This window comes from Coenobita brevimanus, chromosome 30, assembly GCF_032717465.1.
Source record: "Coenobita brevimanus isolate Jiangsu-jjx chromosome 30, ASM3271746v2, whole genome shotgun sequence".
Taxonomy (NCBI): domain Eukaryota; kingdom Metazoa; phylum Arthropoda; class Malacostraca; order Decapoda; family Coenobitidae; genus Coenobita; species Coenobita brevimanus.
In genome coordinates this window covers 15,426,727-15,449,385 of record NC_136983.1, presented here as the reverse complement: position 1 = coordinate 15,449,385, position 22,659 = coordinate 15,426,727, and positions in this window count along the sequence as shown.

Genomic DNA, 22,659 nt, shown 5'->3' with positions numbered 1-22,659 from the left:
GTCACGGGCCTGAAAAAACTCTCAATCGTTGATTGACACAGGGAACGACGATTCTGATGATTGATGATGCGCTGCCTAAAAGCACGCACTTCCTCCACGAGTCCTAAGGGCCCCATCTCCCTGTCGCAGTCTGGATGTTCCAGGTAGTCGAGAACGAACTCTAGGTGTTCCCGGAGTGCGCTCAGCTTGGGGATGGCTGGAGTAGTGTCATGCTGAGAGGAGTCCGCATCATCGTTGCCGTCCTCGTTGGAATCTTCAAGCTGGGTACTGACACCTGCAACTGAAGATGCGATCTCGATATCAGACAATGTCTGATACCCAGGATCACCCTCGTCGTCATCCAACCACTCACGCACATCGTCCACATCAACATCGTCGCCATGCGTATGTAGACATGCATGGAAGTCATCCACGTCAAAACCTAGGAAATCGTACTCCACATCCATTCCGAGAAGCAGACAAGACCTACCATTTACTAGAGTCTTGACAGGGACCTCCTTCCATGCACTGGTCCAGTTGTAGATTGCAGACTTGATGTTGTAGCGGCGAAGGTTTTCCAAAGTCAGCTGGCCTCGCGTGTCCTGTCCCTCCCTGCACTCATCCTCGTCCTCAAGAACAACCATCACTTCGTCCAGGAACTTCCTTCGGTATAGGCGCTTTCTTGCCACAATCGCTCCTTGGTCCATTGGTTGGATGAGAGCAGTCGTATTAGGTAGCAGAAACATGCACCTAATCCGGTCATTCTCAGCCACCTCCTTGTCGCACGGGTGGGCAGGTGCATTGTCGAGGAGGAGGGCCATTACCTGGTTGCGCGGGATTCCCAGTGTCTTTGTCTGGTAATGTATGACCTCCTTGACGAAGTGGCAGTGGAACCAGTCTTTGAAGATCTGGGCTGTAAACCATGCTTTCAAAGAATGGTACCAGACGACAGGAAGGACATCCATCACCCCATGAAGACACCGAGGCTGCTTTGCATGGCAACAATAACGGGCTTAAGCCGGTGCATGCCGTTAGCATTGGCACAGCACAAAGCAGATATCCATTGCTTGGAGAGCTTGCTGCCAGGTACATGCTTCTCCGTCTCCTCGGCTAGTGTGTTCGTTGGCAAAGAGCGATAGAATAAACCAGTTTTGTCAGCATTGTAGATTTGACCGAGAGTTAGGCCCTCCCTGTCGATCAAGCCCTTCACCTTGTGCCGAAACTCATCAACTCCATCCTCGTTAGCATCCAAAGCTTCGCCATGAGCTTTACAGTTGGTAAGGCCATGCCATAACTTGAACGCGAAGAGCCAACCCTCAGATGCCTTGAAGTCTAGGGCGTCATGAAGCCTGGCAAACTTCTCAGCAGCAGCCTTCAGCTCCGTACCACATACCATCACACCAGCAGCACGTTACTGTTAATACCAAATCAACATGGAGCGGTTGACTTCAGCAAACTTGGGAGTAAATATCACCTTCCTCTCCACGTTGCATTTGCTTCTCGATGAGAAGTCAGCCGTGTACTGCATGAGTTTGTCTCGGGATCTCTTGAAATCGAACAAAGTAGATCGGGCCAGGTTGAACTCGCGGAGGATGCGGGAAGAAGACCACCCCGCATCTACTTTCTCCAATATCTCCCGTTTCTTCTCCAGAGTCAACACCACTCTCTTCCTCTTCTCAGGCAGCGAGGCCATCATCGCACACACGAAGGCGAGGCACGAGAGCAGCAGGAGTGGCTGCAGCAGGTAAGACACCACCACAAAAGCGATCATGTGGGCAGCCATGATGACGAGCGTGCACTCACGACGAGAGACAGGCGGAAAGTGGGGAGGATGCAGGGGTGCTCTATCGGACATCGGAGGACTGATGCGCCACAACAAAGCTGTCCCGAGCCCCGCTCAACAAGTTCAAATTACGGTCGGGAATTTTTTTTTTTTTTTTTCGAAGTTTTTGCGGTTTTTGGACCATTTTGGTATTATTGCATCCTGGGACAATTATGTCCAGTTAGTGGGGATGTTCGGATATTGGGTGTTCGGATATTAGAGGGATTACTATACATATATATATATATATATATATATATGGACACTGTGGTACAGAGGTAGAGTGTGCGTTATGTACACAGGTTGACCAGGGTTCGCGCCCCACCACGGTAATAAACTTTGGGAGTGTTCACCCAGCCACATACTCCATTGGCGGACATAAGGGGTGCTGTGGTTGAACCAGTGTCACTTACAATATATATTACAATATATATATATATATATATATATATATATATATATATATATATATATATACAAATATATATATATATATATATATATATATATATATATATATATATACAAATATATATATATATATATATATATATATATATATATATATATATACTTTATATATAAATATATATATATATATATATATATATATATATTTGTATATATATATATATATATATATATATATATATATATATATATATATATATTTGTATATATATATATGTGTATATATATATATATATATATATATATATATATATATATATATGAGGAAAAAACAACCAGGGAGAAATTAGGTCCGTGGTGAAAAACTTGTAAACAGGATCAGGTTACTAGGGGGAAACAGGTAGGTGGGGCCTGGCACCTAGGAGGTATAGACGGAGACATGTTTAGGTATAGGAAAAAAAAAAAGAAAAACAAGAAAGAAACATTCAGTGAGACAGGACGCACGGAAAAGAGAGAGAGAGAGAGAGAGAGAGAGAGAGAGAGAGAGTTTCATAATACAGTATATGGAAATACAAAGCAAAATATTTGAGAAATGCATGACGATGTAGGGATTTTCGTGCTCCCAAAACGATCGGAGCAAGGTCTGGGCCGAAAAGGACGTGTAATTCCAGCCACATATACAGTATGTATATTTTTTTCATGATACACTTGTGCGCATTACATGATAGGTTAATAATAATATCATTACCATGAGACGTTACGGGTGCACTTCTGCTACATCATAATGGCACTTACTCGAAATATTTAAAATTGCAGCAATGGGATTGCAAATCGTTTTTCTGTCTCAATCTTCATCCGATAGTTCCTAGTGTACTGTCATCCCTGCATCTTCGAACATTTTATTAAATGTTTTTTTTATGCATGGTTTGCCGTTTTTCAGGTCTGTAAAAAAAAAAAAAAAAGAAGAAGCTTTTTGTAAGTTTTTCAAAACCAGAGCAACATAGTAGTGAAGAGATCAATGAAGGCCCGGACTAACCCGCTCCCTTTCGAAAATGCTGTATTGAGCTTAATGAAAAGTTCAGGAGAAAATAGCAAAAGGGAGCACTGCGAGGGCATAATGTCCAGGTCTTGAAATCGGTCTATGATCGTCATTTTGACCTTGCTTTGTGACCTTACCTTTCACTGATTGTTCACAGACGTGTAATACTTTATCCTTGCATGACCTGGAACCCAGTTACAAATTTAAGTTCACAATGCATCAAAAATATTTGACCCGCCCCATCCCGACGTTTTCTGGGCAGTAGTACGCCCCAGTCCCGACATTTTTGGACTTTTTTTTTTAGGGGTCAAACATTCGCTTTTGGTGAGAAACATCGAAAATTCATAGAGAAATCGCTCACCTGAGGTTTAAAATACTCGATGCAGGTACGAGTACCTCCTTACCTGACTGGGTTTTCTAACAGGCTGGCACCAAAGAAAACGAGTTCTATGGGAGGGTAACTATTTTATCCACTCATAAACAGTATTTATTTATTTACCTGGTACGAATTTATATGTAGTACAAGAGTATATTGGTTTCCAAACAGTAATATAGGCATTATAAGCATTGTTTCACTCACTAACTCATCACCATTCATGACCTTTTTCTCCCACATTACCTGATCATCATTTCTGACTGTTTCTTTCTCTAATGCTATGTAAACTTTGTCCTCCACATTGTCATTGATTGGGGAATCACTCTGGCCCTGAATGTCTTTATTGGCCAGGTCGCTGGTAACAGGTGAATTGCCGAGACAATGGCGTGCACGGGGGGGGGGAGAGGTTAAGTGGTGTAAGGCATTGTCCCTGCTTGGCATCTTGTAGAGGAATAGAGGAAGGTGTCCCGTGTATATGTGCCAAAAATCACTCGTGAAATCACTCGCAAAAATTGAAAATTGTGCAAATTAGGGACTTGCAATGTTGCCGCATTAATTTACGTCTCCGGGATATGAGTGCACATCATGTGAGGACGTGAATTCACGTCTCCGGGACGGGGCGGGTTAAGCTGACTTTGCTCTGTAACCTTGATTATTGACACATTGTTCTAACAGTCAAACAATTCAGTTTATCACTGACCCTCAACTGATCCACCAAGTTCATGCCGAAATGATTGAAAAATTTTTTAAGAAAAAGAGCCTAAAGGTTGACTCTGTCCTGAGACCTTAAACTTCGGTCGATTTTTCTCAAAATATACTCCCACTTCACCATTTTACCAAGTTTTGCCAAAATCGGAACAAAACTGCACAAGTTGGCCTACTATCAACTTGTTGAGTTTGAGCTTGTTTAGCGAATTTCTACTGTGCTAAACATCCAGTGGAGAATAAAACACCTGTAGGAGAAAATCAAGGTGATCAGTTTTGCCATTTTAGAGCTAGATGGGTCTACGCAAGAAGAAAAAAATAGTAGTAGTAGTAGTAGTAATAAGGGTATCTATATAATAGGACTAATGTAAACTCCATAAAATTACAAACTAGAACTACTTACTCAACCCTTTCAAAATTCTCTTTTGTATTCAAAAGAAATACTAAACAAACCTAGTTAATGCCAATGTGCCTTAGTAAACCAAGGTGCCTCTATCTTACCCCCACAACACACCACAGACACACATCACACCGCTCGCTGGTGCAATGGTAACGTTCTCGCTTGCCACCTGGTAGATGGGAGTTCGTTCCTCGCTCAGGTTGCGAAAAGTTTCACTGACGAAGTGGGTGGTTACTGTCCCCCTGGAGCAAGGGGACGGGTGTGTGTGTGTGTGTGTGTGTGTGTGTGTGTGTGTGTGAAGGTCACAGCCTTGCCCTTAGATCGGACTATATGAGCTCTCAGCTCCCTTCCGGGAGGGTAAAAGCTGACGATCACGACCATCAGGTGATCCTGACCAACCTGGTGAATTACATGTCACAACAACACACACACACACGCACACACACACTGTCCCAACACCACACCACACCACACTCACCCCTATACCATTGTGCCCGAAGACCCAATATCACTAAACTACACACACACACACACACACACACACACACACACACACACACACACACACACACTGCCGCTACGCCACACACCACCCTCACCCCTACACCGTAACGCCTGAAGACCCATTACCAATAAACAAGGCTCCACAGTATTGCACCACACCCGTTGGCCACCTACTTAACCCTTAAACAAAGAAGCGTTGTTTTACTTCATATCAAACTTTAGATACATAACATTATCAATTCAGTCAATTATTAGTATAAGGCAGAACAATTAGATATTAACTGATAAAAAAGAGCAAACTGCTTCATAACTTAAGCATATTATCTACAAAAACAGAAGTAAAACAAGCACATTCTTCATTTATATCAAATCTAAATTTAAAATTCGTATAGTAAAACACTAGTTCTAGTAACATTATATTTAATTTTCATTCAAAAGTACTACAAAATGTAGCCATAATTATTATTATTAATACTGTACCACAGTATAAAAACTTTAACACCATGGCCATGCCACAGTATTGTTGTCAGTGCTCCAGTAGGCAGCATAAGTGTATCAGGTGCTCATGTGCAACAAACAGGTCGCCGTGTACATACTGTAGGATGAGACCTTTCTGTTAGGGAATCACAGCCCACCAGAAGCGGCACTTGACCGCTGCCAACATGGCAGGCGACAGATTGGTGACATGGAAATTGATGGGGTGGTCACTGACAATATGCACAATCACACGGATATGCGTGGTGGTGAAAGACCCCTTGGTGAAGCGAGGGATAGGGATGGACGTCAAGATGCGAGAGATATGGAAGCGCTGGGTGGGTTAAATCACCAAGGGAATTGAATAGTAGTGAAGTTGAGGGTGAGGAACATCATGAGGTTTATGATAGAAATGAAACTCAGGATGAAGACCACCAAAGAGGAGTGCATGAAAGAGGGAATCATCCAGGTATTATACGTCCTCAAAACGGTAGTGACACAAACAACAAGGAAGCAGAACAGCCTCACAGGTCTGTGCGAGAATGTCGTCCCACATACTGGATGGGCAAATCCCGAGAAAATTCAGTAAACTGGGTGAACACTAGATAAAATGAAATAGTTGGATGGTCCTCAGTAACCTTTTTGAACCTCCCAAAGGCAATGCTACAACTGACATGATCAAGGAAATCACTCGCCTGATAGCCAACTACAACAATAACACACCCATTGCCTCATTCTCTCTTAAGGTCCTTGCACTAATACCAAATCTCTTCCTCAACATGACCCACCCAAGATCTAGCATTGCAGAAAATATTAAGGCCATCCAAAGGCGGGTTGAAACATGGAAAAGAAGTGAAATCGACAATCTACTTGAGGAAGCAAGGCCCTTGCAGATGAGAATAAACAACTGAGGCAGAAGAAATCAGAATACCAACAATGTGGCAAGGATTTTTAGGAGCAAGATGAGACAGGGGAAGGTCTCAATGGCAACAAGATCCCTGTCAGCTGAATCACCAAACGGAGTACTGGACGTGACAGAAGAAACAATGCAACAACTAAAAGAAAAACACCCGACTGCACAACAAGCAAGTGCCCAGTCAAAGCATGATGGCAACTACCCTCCTCCCAATCCCATCATATATGACAGGATAACTGGAGATATGGTGTGGAGGAAGGCAAAGCACACACAGGGAGGGGCAGGACCGTCAGGCCTGGATGCAAAATCTTGGCGAGTAATCCTTAGTAACATCAAGTTTGGGGATGCAGCAACAGACCTATGTAACACCATTGCCTCACTGGCAAGGAAGCTGGTTTCAAGGCAGTGCAGTAACATAGAAGCACTGACGGCTTGCAGACTAATCCCCCTTGATAAGAATCCTGGATGCAGGCCCATCGGGGTGGGTGAAGACTTAAGATGGATTCTGGGAAAATGCACCATGGAGGTGGTGAAAGATGATGTGAAGCAGGCAGTTGGCAACCTCCAAGTGTGTGAAGGCCAACAGGCAGGAGGTGAGGCAGCAGTTCACTCCATGAGGAAAATATTTGGGGAAGAGGACTGTCAGGCAGTATTATTAGTTGATGTCTCAAATGCATTTAATTCCATCAACCAGGAGGCAATGCTGCACAATATCAAGGTTAAATGCCCAGCATTTGCCCAATATGTGGAAAACACCTACAAAGAACCAGCAGACCTCTACATTGTGGGTAAGACAACTGCTCACGATGTCAGTGTAATCCAGTCCAAAGAAGGAACTACCCAGGGGGACCCTGTTGCTATGGCTATGTACGCCTTGGCAATGACAGTGCTGCAACAGCAGATCAAATACGAGGCCACCAATGTAAAACAGGTAGCCTATGCAGATGATCTCACGGGTGCTGGCAAGGTTGAGGATGTGAGGAAATGGTGGGACCTTGTAACATCTCATGGCCCTGAAATAGGTTACTACTCTAATGCAAGTAAGTTCATCTTGATCGTGAAACCAGCTTACTATCAAGATGCACAGGAAGCATTTAGAGGCACAAACGTGACAGTGACTAAAGAAGGTCAGAGGCATATAGGGGCTGTGATTGGAACCAAGGAATTCAAAGACAAATATGTGAGTGATAAAGTAAAGACATGGGTAGAAGAAATTCATACACTATCCAGCCACGCAAAAACAGAACCCCATGCAGTATACTGTGCATTTACCTATGGTGTAAAGCACAAGTGGACCTTCGTGATGATGACCATACCAGACATTGAGTTGCTGCTACAACCACTGGAGGATGCAATCAGGGATTCTTTCCTCCCATCTCTAACCAATGGCCACATCCCCACACCAGAAGAGAGGGACCTTCTAGCACTACCATCCAGGATGGGAGGCCTTGGCATTATAAATCCAATAGCCGTGGCAAGCTACGAACACAGAAATTCACTCAGGCTCACCGAATCCTTGTCACAGAAGATCTGCGCCCAGGTTTAGACGAGTGAAATCGACCACCAAAGGCAGAAAGACATAAAGACACTGATAAGCAAGGAGCGTGAAGCAAGACAAAAAGACCAGCTGCAGCACATAATCGAACATCTAACACCAGACCAGTGCAGAAGAGTTGAAATTGCACAGGAGGTTGGGGCATCGAACTGGCTCACAACCCTGCCTCTCAAGGCAAAAGGTTACCACTTCAACAAACAAGAATTTATTGATGCCATATCCTTGAGATATGAGTGGCCAATAGAGAACCTACCTCAACACTGTGCCTGTGGCACTGCCTTTGATGCAAACCATGCAATGGTATGCAAGAAGGGAGGCTTTGTTTGCATCCAACACGATGAAGTACGCGACCTCACGGCCAAAATGCTGCAGGAAATATGCCATGATGTCAGGACTGAGCCAGCTCTGCTACCCCTGGACGGCGAGCACTTCACCCACAGAACAGTAAACACATCCAATGATGCAAGAGTGGATGTCATTGCTCGAGGTGTCTGGACACGTGGGCAGAGGGCGTTCTTCGACATCAGGATATTCGATCCCATGGCAGCGTGTCATCGCGAACTGTCTCTCGAAGCTGCACACAAGAACAAAAAAAAATAGAAATGATCAAGAAAGGATCCAACATGTGGTCCACGGTCGAAGCACTCCCCTTGTGTTCACAACATAAGGTGGGATGGGTCCAGAGGAAGTGAAATTCTACTCGAGATTGGCAGAGGTTCTTTCTGAGAAGAAACGTCAACTGCAGAGTTCTGTTATGGCCTGGATGAGATGTCGACTCTCATTCTCCCTCTGAGGTCTGCTCTGCTATGTCTCAGGGGCACAAGATCATCAGCCCTCAGGCCTGTCTCTCTGGCAGGTATGGATTACGAAGCTACAGTGGTCGAGATTCGCATAGACCAGCGACTCCAATAGTTTAATGTCTTTATTTACACTGTAATATCAATAAATATAAAATAAAATAATAATAACAGTAATAGTAGATGGTTGGTAACCACAGCCGTTGGCGTGCTTGGGGCCAACGGATTGTAATATGAGGGTTAGTGTTAACCTTCACATTGCAACTCCAAATGGTGAACTGTATTAGGATGATTGGTTTTGATCTTCACAATATAATTCCCCAATGGATGGAGGTGATTTAATAAAAAAAAAAGTAGTAGTAGTAGTAATTGTAGTTTCAGTAGTGGAAGAAGAAGAAGAAGAAGAAGAAGAAGAAAATGATGATGATGATGATCAAGAAGAAGTAAAAGATGAAGAACAAGGAAAAAGAATATGGAGACTCGGTATTCCTGTCAGTTGTGTTTTAGCGTGTTTGCCTGACGAATATGCTTTATGCACGGTAGGAGATGCTATATATACAGACAAGCCTTAAGGGTAAAAGTGGATGCTTTAACAATAAAACTGGCACTTACCTGCTTCGCAGTTACGAAGGATTGATTTCTTAAGACACACACACACACACACACACACACACACACACACACACACGTATATAAGGTATATATATATATATATATATATATATATATATATATATATATATATATATATATATATATATATATATATATTGTCCTTCATTGATGCTTCTAAGAGTACCGACTCTGGCTCCCCCAGACCTGTTGCAAATCTCAGATTTAAATGTAAGAAAAATAGAATTTTGTGGGTGGTATTGCCTCTGACATGGACTGAATATTTTGAATAACTTCAGTTATGTCTAACCGGGCGTTCGCTGAACCTAAAATGTTAAATGTTGATTGAGGAAAAGTGTAATGGATCTCTGAGTGTAAATATTACAGGAGACTTATAAAATAATGACCAGTGCGAAATAACATTATCAAAGGCCTAAATAAATACTGAATTTATGTGGGAAGAGTAAATATACTATGGGAAACTTGAATGATGATTGACTGTAAGTGGGATGAGTCTAATATTAAGGACAGCTTTAAAAATGATAACCAGATGAATAAATAATGAGACGAGATATATGGAAATGTTGATGAAACTATAACCTAATGAATGAAGCCAGACATTAATACAGTATTATGGAAGGCTTACTCAGGTAATCTGAACCTTCTCATAGCAAAATGAATTATTGAGGTTAATTTCCGCTCCCCTACTGTTAGGCGATTGTCTTTTCCTGAGTAAAATCGGCCTGCGTTAGTAAGATCATTATTTAAAAGACGTCATGCTAATGAAGATGTTGTCCCTACATTGTGATGACATATTTTTCCTATTAAGTGCACCACCAAACAACATGTTAAAGTAGGAAATACCTTTAATTTTGATGTCATAATAATGGCTATATCTGACCCCTTCAGTTCGAATCTGAATACAACCATTTGTAGACGGCAAATATAACATTTAAAGGACGTCACCTCTGGGAAGGGATAAACCGGGACTAACCAAACCCATATAGTGTATACGCTTTAAAAAATTTATATTGCCAGTTACCGATAATACAATTCTGAAACATGGAAGAAGAATTGTGATGTATGAGTCAACCTGTCAAGTGTATTATTACTCTCAGTATTGCATATCACAGCCTGATACATGATGCTGTATTGTCTGAGAAATCAGTTTCATACATTAGATTTACGTCTGAGGATTTCGTTCATTTTCATTACTATCGTACACCAGTGGCGCGATATCCCCCCCCCCTCGGCTTTAATTAATTCGTGTTACTGTGACCTGTGACCTGTAATTACTATACTATGGACTTGACATCCTAATAACGCAGTCATGTGATCCAGTAGCATTTGCATATGGTTATTACATAAATTATCTCATGCACAAAAAATTATCATTTCACAGCGAATGCATGTAATTAAACTTGCTATCGCTGCAGTAAACGTCAGAGAAATCACAGTAATAAAATTATTCGCCCTGTCCAATTGAATATGTGTAGTGAAATACTGGAGCTGAATGTAAGCTGCATTATAAAAGATCTGCTCTTGAGAAAGATATTTCATAATACCAGCATGAGAACCTAATACCAATATTGGATAGGAGTACATACATAATCATTTGATTAATAATACCGTTTGGCGGTAGCAAGAATGTGACACCCACCACTCACTCTCTCGATATACTACCACCTTCAACACCCACCATTCACTCTCTCGATATACTACCACCTTCAACACCCACCATTCACTCTCTCGATATACTACCACCTTCAACACCCACCATTCACTCTCTCGATATACTGCTACCTTCTTGTGACTACAGCGATTGGCAAACGTGTATGATTTCCTGTACTCCAGGGAGCAATGCACTATGTTAGGTGGTAGCTATATAATAAAGCAGATATGTAGTTTCTTTCTATGCATTCATAGAAAACATGGAAACTTCATACCCAATCCTGCGATAGTCATGTCGTTTTGAAAGAATTCATCCATCCATTCATCATCCAATCCTACATTGCCCCATGAGGAGCGTAGGCAGTTGGTCCCGACATTTAAGATGAGAATCACCAGCCTCACTCATCCCTGAGTGGCATTAGATGAGCAATCAACCCCAACCACCCCTTGGATATAAACCTTCACCGGCTCAATCCGATTGGAGCGCAATAATTACCCAATAAACAACCAGGCGCCAAAATTTGGTTATATGGTTACCACCCAGCATAGTAAATGGTTTCCTGGTGTACAGCAAACCATATGGCTCATCACTCCGTGTAGAGTCACCCACAGGCAGAATGAAGAGGAAGGAATGAAGGAAAGAAAGACAGAAGAAGGAGTGTAAAGTTACCCGTAGGCAGAAGGACAAGGAAAGAATGAAGGAAATTACAATATAATATTACTGCATCAAAAAAGAAGCTAGGAGACAGATGTAAATAGCACTTGATCATTGGTGGCATATGTGAAGGGGTGAAGTCCCAGGATACACACATTGAGTTGTGGTAGTAGTAGTAGTAGTAGTAGTAGTAGTAGTAGTAGTAGTAGTAGTAGCAGTAGTAGTAGTAGTAGTAGTAGTAGTTAGCGGATGAGAGCCCATTCTGCCTAATGCACTAAGATATCAAAGGGATATTTGCTCTCCTTCCCCATTTTTTTTCCTTTTTAAGTTTTGGATGAGATTGAACCCTCCCTCCCTTAAAACAATGTTGAAAACATCTGTTTAGTGGAAGATATTATCCAGGAACCAGATGAACTGCCCCGAAATTTTTGTTGAAATCTATGTGCTCACCTTCCTCAGTGTCTGGTTGGTTTTATTTTTTTTAGGGGGTACTGACTCTTCAAGAGTCATTGGAGGGTCATGCTCCACAAACATCGCATTATGGATGAGAGTTTATGGTACAACATGTGTTAAGATATCAAGGCCATATATGCCACCTTTCACTATTTTGAGAATTTTTAATTTGGTGAGGAAAGGCTGACACACGAAAAACATAGTCGGAAAATTGTATATACTGGAAGACTTTCGGAGTAACAGGCACAAATTCATCTGGGAAGTTTCATCCATATCCACCAAACTGCCTCAAAAGAGTTAAAGAACAGACACACTGGCAGAGAGACAAGCAAATACACAGTCAGAGTGAATCTTGTGCAAGGGTTTAGGGCGAGTTGCAGAAAATGATAATGTATGGAACAGGTCACCTCCAGAACTTTCTCCCTCTATCAGTATTTCCCACTGCTTATGACCCCCAGTCATTGAAATGCAGTGTGTCCAGGCATCTCAAAATAAAAGGATCTTGAATTTGGCTCTCAGTTATCTTGTTCCTTCTTCCTTGCATTTAAAAAAAAAAAAAGTCTTAGCAGGTCTGATAAATAATAAAGCCTAATGGTCTAGAGGGTGAAGATGCTCCAGTGAAGGTTGGCGTATGTATTATTTCATATGAGGGGCAGTTGAGGATATTTTCCAAGTAATGTCCTTCTAGGAAGAGTGACTCGACAAGCACCGTCATATCTGGACTGCATGGCCAATCCCTGAGCCCTTACACTCCTGATAGGGTAAAAAAGGATTGGCCGATGGATGGATGGACCCCCATACTATACAAGGTTGGTAGGACCTCTTGTAATCAGTGAGTTATTGAACCCTACATGCAATCTCTGAAAATAGGAAGATAAACTCATTTGATGGTAGCACGAACAGCATATAAACCCGTCATCATAGTGAAGGTGTTGAAAGAGTAATTAGACCTCGCCGTCCTTAACCCCTTAACCTTGGGGCAGCACTTTCGAGATGCTTGGGAGCAAAGGATCATACCGCGGGGCGTCACTTTTGTGATTCTGTGTTATTTTGAATTTGCCCGGGCTTTCAAGTGGTGGCTTGTATCATCTATTAGTACTGCCAATGTCCAACACCAGTCAGCACTCCTAATCTCATCTGTACTCCTATCCATTGTTGACAATTTAGCCATTTCTCCCCGTTCTTGACTCCCCTCCCTACCTCTTCTCCATTACCCTCTCCTCTCGCCTGCCCGGCCGTGCTACACTAAGTATATCTTCCCTGGAATTATCCACTGATTTCAACCATTGAAAAAAGCCCTATGTCCTATTCTTATACCAAATAATATATACAAAAAAGAAATAAGGTAAGTGAGAGTGTCATACACCTGGAATTGGCTAATTATCACCTGACAACACCTCAGGTGCACTCGTTCGCTTATTTTCGCTGTTTATTTCCCCTTGAAATATGCCATATAATCTATTCTCGTAATAAAAATATATATAAGAAAGGAAGGGAGAAGCCTAAGTGATATTTACATTCACCTTGAACTACCTAATTATTGCAGGCCACCACACTGTATTCTATGCTAAGTAAATCTTCCCTGGAATTTTCCACTGATTTCATCCATTGAAATAAGCCCTATGCCCTATTCTTATACCAAATAATATATACAAAAAAGAAATAAGGTAAGTGATAGTGCCATACACCTGGAATTAGCTAATTATCACCTGACAACACCTCACGTGCACTCGTTCACTAATTTTCGCTGTTTATTTCCCCTTGAAATATGCCGTATGATCTATTCTCGTAATAAAAATATATATAAGGAGGGAAGGGAGAAGCCTAAGTGATATATACATTCACCTGGAACTACCTAATTGATAAGGTATTGTCTAGATTTCCTGCCAATTATTTCATAGCTATATATTAGGAGCTCTCACGAGGCTAACGTTGGCAGTAATGCACTCTCCCTAGGTAGGCCACCCCGGCCCATCGGTATCAGTTTACTGTCGTCTTTCAAGATGAAAGTATGTCGAATTCACGCTTGCTAGATTCCGCCGCTTTTTAGCCCCATGCAAAGGGCCCTGTGACCTCCACACCCTACTAAACCTCGTGTGGAAAGAGGTAACGGGTTGACAAATGATAGAGAGTGACTACGATCTTTCTGGTGAGTAAAACAGTGCAAGTGGAATTGTAAATAATGTGTAAATAATGTGTAAACAGCAAGTGAAAGCAATGAATGTAAATATAAGTGAACAGTGGAAAATAGTTTTATAAGTTACAGCAAGTGACAGTGCCAAACACAGTGCAAATAAAATAGAAATGTAAATAATGTAATTAAAATAGAGAACGTAAATAGAAATGTAAATGAGTAGTATTATAAGAATACGAGTATATATACTAGGAGTAATGAAAGTGAAAGTTTCACTTTAGTATGTATGAATACTATGAGAGTGAAGGTGAAAGTGACATTCACTCTCAAAGCTAGTAAACAGGACGAGAAAGTGAATGCTATGTATTTTACTGAAAGAGAAATTGAATGCCTACAGTGACAATAAACTACTATCACTGAAGGAAACTTATGGATAAAGACTGTAGATATATATGAGTGTTATATAGTAATAGAAATATAAACTGTGAGTGTTTTTATGAATAATAAATGACAGAACACCAGCGGCGAATGATGTCAAGTGGGAAGGTCATACGCCCTCGTAATTTTCATTGCTTTCACAGTGTTTTTTTTGGGGGGAGTATGGATTCCAAACTATTTGAGAATCATAGAACAGTGTTTCTAGTGATAATATCAGGCTGTGGTAATCATATTACGGGTTGTCGGGAAGTGTAAAGTGGAGACTTCGTTACCCAACTTCAGAGGTCTCCACAAGTCGTACGGTACTCGACGAAGGCTCAACAAACACCCCAGGAGAAAGCTGAAGATATGTGCCATAAGCGTATGTGATTTTAATATTCTAGGACTAATAACTGATTTTTGGCAAATATTTTTAGAGAGTCTGTCGGAGCGCGAATATGCCCGCGGAAGCTGCAAGTCAAAGCAAAACAAGCCCGCGGTTAAGGGGTTAAAGAGCTAATGAAAATTTCTGTAAACCCACTGGGAGTAGTTTCCCAGGCAGGTAAATATGACCGTTTTGCAGTAGAAAGAACAAACGTGAAAATACGACATTTGTCTGAAAGATATTCCTGGAGACTGTTCTACCTCTTTCACTGCAAAGCTTTTCCCACAGGACAAAAATAATAATGAAAAGCTGAGAAGTCAGACCCGAGCTGTTGACGCAAAGCGTCACTTGGTATGCCTCCTCCAAACCTTGTGCTCAGACTCGCCATACCTCTTGCATGCGCACCCCCCCACACATACAGAGAGACGATTAGTAAGTATGTATTTATTGACCACAATATCCAGTTAAACATACAAGATTTCAAGCAATAATAACATTAACATGAAAACAACATATCAGATATTAGCAAACAATTATGGTCCAAAAAAAAACAAGCTAAGTATGAAAGGGATGATCAGTGCAATCATATATCCTTAATGAAAGCAGGATATCATTACATTTCTGAATAGTAACATAAGTGCAATTTGAGCAATCACGTTATTAAAAAAGATTTCCTAATCATATATCAAGGCTAGAATAGAATATTCAAAATGAACTGAGTACACATTCAATAAGATAGGATATGATATGCATTATAATACACATTAGCCAAAACGTGAAAGAACCTTACACACTATCTCCTCAATAGGAAACTGAGCATAGTCACTAGTGACTTAACTCCAAGAAGTAAAGTTGTAGCTTGTACGTATGTGCTGAGTCAGTGGACACACCTCCAGTGCGTGCAATTCTGTTTGCACAGCACCACATGCACAGAATCATTCTGCTACCAGGAGACGTCCCCTTCCACGCCGATTCCAACGGCCGACCGACTACCCGCAGCCGAGTAAGTGCTATTCTGTGTACCTCACTGGTTTTACCACGACATTTGTAGATTTCGTGAACTGTTAAGGCAGGGTTCAACAAGTTATAAATTAGTCTTCTAGAAGATGTAAAGTTAGAAATTGATTGCTTTAATGATTCAATGCCGATTGATATTAATATTAACAAAATTACTAATTAAACTCTTAATGTGTTTACTTGTTGGTTTGTTGGTTGCCATGGTCAGCCTGGCGGCGTGCACCCACGGATCATCGGGCATACCGCTCCTCTCCCCCACAGTCGCTGGAAAAGCTTCTTCTGCCTTGCTAGTACTAAAGATTTCAGTGGCGGGTACACGAGTTCCACGTATGTCCGTGTATGCCGTAATACGAGCCCCCAGCATCCGTTTTATCCCCACTCCCACCCCAGTCCCTCACACAATTAACAATTTCATGTGTATTGTATATCCTCTACTAGGCCGTCGCTATAACAAGACTTGGCACAAATTAATTATCTGCCATAATCAACCTTGTGTAATCCATAGGCATGAATGTTAAACAATCCTGTATGGTACACACGCGGCAATAAATTTCTGAACCAAGGGTGGGACAATAATATTGCCAGACGGAGAGTAACACAATCAAGCACAATCAATCTCTTAAGTGTTAACTAGTTTGTCAAGCATTTGGGTGGGCGGAGTTAGAGTTCATATCATATTGCTGGAGTCACAGAAAGATGCCTACTTTTTTTTTTTTTTAACTGCAGAAGATGAACGGTGAAGGGAAACAAATTTAATCTAAAAACCAAATCCATACACCCGATTACACGTGTCCTCCATTCATTAAAAAAAAAAAAAATCTGTAATAGACGTGAACTGCTGCAGGTTGAAGTGTGAGGAGAAACTGTTCTGGGGAAGTGAGTTCCAAAGAGATGCAGCTCGGATAATCAAAGATTTGTGATAGGCAGAAGTTCTGCAATATGACACTCTTACAGTCCAGTCATGAGCGGGACCAGATGCTTGTGTGGCACAGAGGAAGGCGTGGAGAGGTGGCACAACGGATGGAACTTCGTCTGAGCATTTGCCATAAAAGTATCTGTGAAATAATGGGAGGGAGGCAACATTCCTTCTAATTTGTAGAAGAGGTAGTTCATTTGTAACTGCAGGGTTATTATTTATTTTTATGGCTTTGTTCTGAATTTTGTCCAGTTGCTTTAGTGGAACCTCACCACATCCACTCACCAAAGCTGAGCAATACTCGAACTGAGGGGACATGATTCTTGTAAACTATAGGTAACTGCTCGTCAATGAAGAGGTTACGAAATCTGTACAATAATCAAAGTTTCTTTGAAGTGGTTTTAGCAAGTAATCTAATATGAGAGGTCAAACTGAGGATATTGGTAAGCAAAACAAGAAGAATTTCAAATGAACAAAAGTATTATATAGATGCGGAAGTTTCACGGGCCTATTATGGGACTTCGTCAAAGTCCCCAATGTCTATATACATGAAGCCGGAGCTTCAAGACCCTAATAGACCCTAATCTAAGTTTTCGGCTCCCGCATCTAGTAAAAGAATGCCAAAATACAGAAGAGGGCATCCTAGAAGGAGACAAGGAAAGAGGCATTCAAGTAAAGACTGATAAAATAAGACAAAACCAAAATAGGGACAGATATGTAGAAATATGTTTAAAGAAGGAAACTGAGGAAAGAATGTGGGGTGGTAGAAAAAGAACAGAGGTAATAATGCTTACATTAATGGGAATAGTACCCCAACCACCTGAATATATAGATTAACAGATGGAAATACCAAATCTGAAGTCAGCTGGGTTCCTCTCAGCTAAACTACACTCTGCCCTTAGCTCAAACGCATACAAGTTAAAATACCTTTATTTAGGTTTCGAAATGATAGTTTAAAGAAGTATAACTCTTTCCTCCAACAGTTGTTATATACCTTGTACAGATAGACAAATAGATAAACAGAAAGATTAACAGATAGATGGACAGATAAATACAGAAAGATAGATAGCTATACCAGGTACATTATTTGTGTGGAAGGAAGCTGCTATTTCGGTTGTAATATTCATCATAATTATTAACACAAACATTATTGTCACTTGACACCTTCAGTACGGTCGTATTTCATGTTTATTCCTGCTACTTCCAGCCAATCTATTTGGTTACAAGGAGACCCTGTTATGAAAGGGTTAATGGGGGGGTCTGCCTAACTCCTCTACATCGATAATTATTACTGAGTTGAATGAAGTGGTCTGGAGAGAAAAAAAATTAAACAATGTCACATGATTACCGTGTTTAATATTCTCATCGCTACGTCAAATCTACTACTGCATTTTTGCCAACACCAGATGACTTAATTGAGCTGGAAGTCAGTCACTGGAGCTTGAGTGTGTTATTACCAGCTCCTCTAACCCTTTGACGGTCATTTTAAAAACTTTTTTACTTTGGCTAACAGCCAAATTCATGATAAAAGTTAATCACTGGAGCCTACAAGTGTCATGAGTGTTTACATTACCAAAGCCGATTAAATTACTCTTCTTAAGTCTACGGGTCAAACACCTCGTTTTCGAGAAAAAAAAAACAAAAAAAAAACAGACGAGTATGGACGGACCTGAAAATTTTTCTGCATCTAAAAAAAAATTATATATAATTTTGGTAAGAGCAAACATGCATTAAGAAAGACGTCGTCTTAGTGAAAGGTGTGGTCAAGAATAGATGCATCAAGTTGTACAGTTGGCCTAAGAAGTGACGGCAGAGTATCCAGAAGTTTTCGGTCAGCGATAATGTACATACTCTTCCTTAAATCTTTACAGGGAGAAACCTATTACGTAAAATTGATACAGAAAGCAATAATTAAAGGAAAAAATACCTTTATATTTCAAAATTGTTGGAATCAGTTCGTTAGTCACGATAATAGGAAATCCTAAACGGAACTAATTGAAATTTCAGAACTATCGCTAAGGGCAGTCAGGAATAAACTGCGGAGTTCATATCTAATATGTTAACACAATAATTTTTTAGTAGCGTATGACTAAAAAGAAATGCGCTTTAATAATTAATTAAAATCAGTCATTATTATTTATAATAGCTCCCGTTACAATACTAAGAAATGATTTAATGTCATTTATATCCGTTTTTGTTGTCGCTATGCACGACGACAGAAAGCGGGAATGCGGCGTAAGTTAGTAGGCTATTTTAAATGGTTCGGTCAATATGCACAGAAAGAAACTAACTTTTACTCAAAGACATGCAGTCATTACACTGCATTTGGCCAGTTTTTCATTAAGAACATTCTTTTGAAGTTTTAATATAACCCAGAGGACTATCAGTGAATGAGAATTAAGGAAAACATCGAAAATTTGCCGAGTCGGAGCTTCTTGGATAATGATGAACTTGTGTCATAGCCTATTATAGTATCCTCAGTATCTAAACAATTGGCAAATGAAATGCAAATGTTCATAAACAAGCCACTGAGTTTAAAACTAAGCAGGACACAGAAGTTTATTTTAAAAGATACTAGAGATTATTAGCTAGAGCAAAAAGTATGTGCTTTTGCACTGCAAGAATATAAGCTCATGCTTTCGTCCTCTTCATTGCCTAGTGTATGGAAAAAAGGTAAAACGTGTCATATCTTCTTACAGCTTAAAATAATTTTGCATCAGTTAGGAATAAAGTCACTATAAGCAAGGGGAAGACAAGGAATAAAAGGCAGAATGGTCTTGCTGCTACCGTAGGTAGGGTATCATTACTAAGATAAACTTCGTTGTTGTGGCATTCTTGTTGTTGTTGTATCATCACCATAGCTATTGAAAATAAGGTAGTGTATTGCAATCACACGAGTTTTCCTTAACTGGTCTTCTAAACTAAAACATTCTATATTTGAAATCCTGGGAAGCAAATACGTCAATCCGTGCCGGAGTAATACATTGCACATTCGTTCAAATCGGGAGATGTATACAGTATCTGACTGTTAACTTCTAATATATCACTACCTATGTTATTCATTTTACGTAATTCTTAGCGTGATATAATATATATTTTATTTTATATGACGTAATGGAGGCACAGAAGTTTTACCATTTCACTAAGTTTTCATTGAATGTATATCAGTGCAGAGTGACCGAAGGAATCTGAAACTCTGCCATCACTTCTTGGGGCGACTGTACAGTGAGAAAAATAACAATGATGTTCTCAAAATGAGGAGCTTCAATACAGAATAATTATCTATGGTTCAGTATATATATATATATATATATATATATATATATATATATATATATATATATATATATATATATATATATATATATATATCTACTGTGGCACAAAAGAAGAAAGCATACAATGAATGGGTGAGAAATAGGGGCGTGGAAGAGGTTGAGAGGCGGAAGAGAGAGTTATATGTAGAAAGAAAGAGGTGAAAAGATTAGTAAGAGAGAGTAAGAAGAGAGTGGATGAGGAATTTGGAAGGAATCTGAGTGTAAAGTGGAGGGACTGTAAGAAAATGTTCTGGAGAGAGGTGAAAAGAGTAAGACAGGGTGGAAGTGAAGTTAGCAGGGGAGTGAAAGATAAAAATGGTAGATTACTAGTGGAGAAGGGAGAAAAAGTGCGCAGATGGAGAGAACACTTTAAGGAATTGTTGAACATACAGGATGGAAGTAATGCGAGTATAAGTGGCTGGGGAATGGCTGGGAGAAGGAGGGAGGTGAGAAGACAGGAAGAAATCAGTAGGATAGAAGTTGTGGAAGCAATGAAGAAAGTTAAATCAGGGAAAGCCCCAGGAATTGATGGAGTGTGTGGTGAAATGCTGAAGCATGGGGGAGAGATAGTAGTAGAATGGATGTGGAAGATGTGCAGATTGGCCTGGGAAGAAGGTAGAGTCCCGGAGGATTGGAAGTCAGGTATAATTATTCCCTTGTACAAAGGAAAAGGGGAAAAAGAAGTGTGTGGTAATCATAGGGGCATTTGTCTTCTTAGTATAATAGGAAAAGTGTATGGTAGGATACTTATTGACAGAGTTAGAGAAAGAACAGAGAAATTAGTTGAGAAGAACAGGGAGGCTTTAGGAAGGGAAGAGGTTGTGTAGATCAGATATTCATTCTCAGATCTTTAGTGGAAAAGGTTCTAGAGAAGGGAAAGAAGTTGTATGCGACTTTCATGGATTTGGAGAAAGCATATGAAAGGGTGGATAGACTAGGATTGTGGAAAGTGTTAAGAATATATGGAGTAGATGGGAAGTTGTTGAATGCTGTGAAGAGTATGTACGATGGTGCGAAGGCTGCAGTGCGTGTGGATGGTGAACTAAGTGAATTTTTCTCTTTGAAAGTTGGTTTGAAACAGGGATGTGTCATGTCTCCATGGTTGTTCAATCTGTACATGGATGGGGTAATAAAAGAGGTACAAGGTAGGGTAGTGGATGTTGGAGTGGCCCTGGTGAGAGAGGATAGTGTTTGGAAACTCCCTGTACTATTGTTTGCAGATGATACTGTGTTGTTGAGTGAAGACGAAGGGGAGCTGCAGGGCTTGGTGTATGAGTTTGAGAGAGTGTGTAAGAAACGGAATCTAAAGGTGAATGTAGGGAAGAGTAAAGTGATTGTCTTTGAGAGAGGTGAAGTCAGTGAATGTATAGCGAGGTTGGATGGTGAGGAATTGGAAAATGTGAGTACGTTTAAGTACTTGGGTAGTGTGATGAGAAAGGATGGAGGTTTGGAGGGTGAAGTGCTTGAAAGGATACAGCAGGGAAGAAAGGTTGCTGGTTCTTTGAAAGCAGTGATAAGAAACAGGGAAGTGAGCATGGAAGTGAAAAAGTTACTACATGACAGTATTGTGATACCAACTCTAACGTACGGAAGTGAAGCTTGGACCTTGTTGGAAGGACACAAGTCAAGAGTGAGAGCAGTAGAAATGAGTTATTTAAGAGGAGCCTGTGGAGTCACATGGAGAGACAGGCTGACAAATGAGGATATAAAGGAGCGTTTTGGTGTTGATGTGGATGTGATAGGAAGCGTTATGAGGAACACACTGAGGTGGTTTGGCCATGTGGAGAGGATGGAGGGTGAAAGACTGACGAAGAGAGTGTATGTGAGTGAGGTGGAGGGGGAAAGAGGGAGGGGGAGGCCGAGGATGAGATGGAGGGATGGGGTGGAGAGGTATATGAGAGAGGGGGTGAGTTGGGAGCAGGGGAGTAAAATGGCGGGGGACAGGGCGACTTGGAGGCGATTTGTTTGTGGCCACCCCAAATGGGATTGAGGCGTCTGGCAATAGATAGATAGATAGATCTACTGTATATATATATATATATATATATATATATATATATATATATATATATATATATATATATATGTATATATATAATATGTA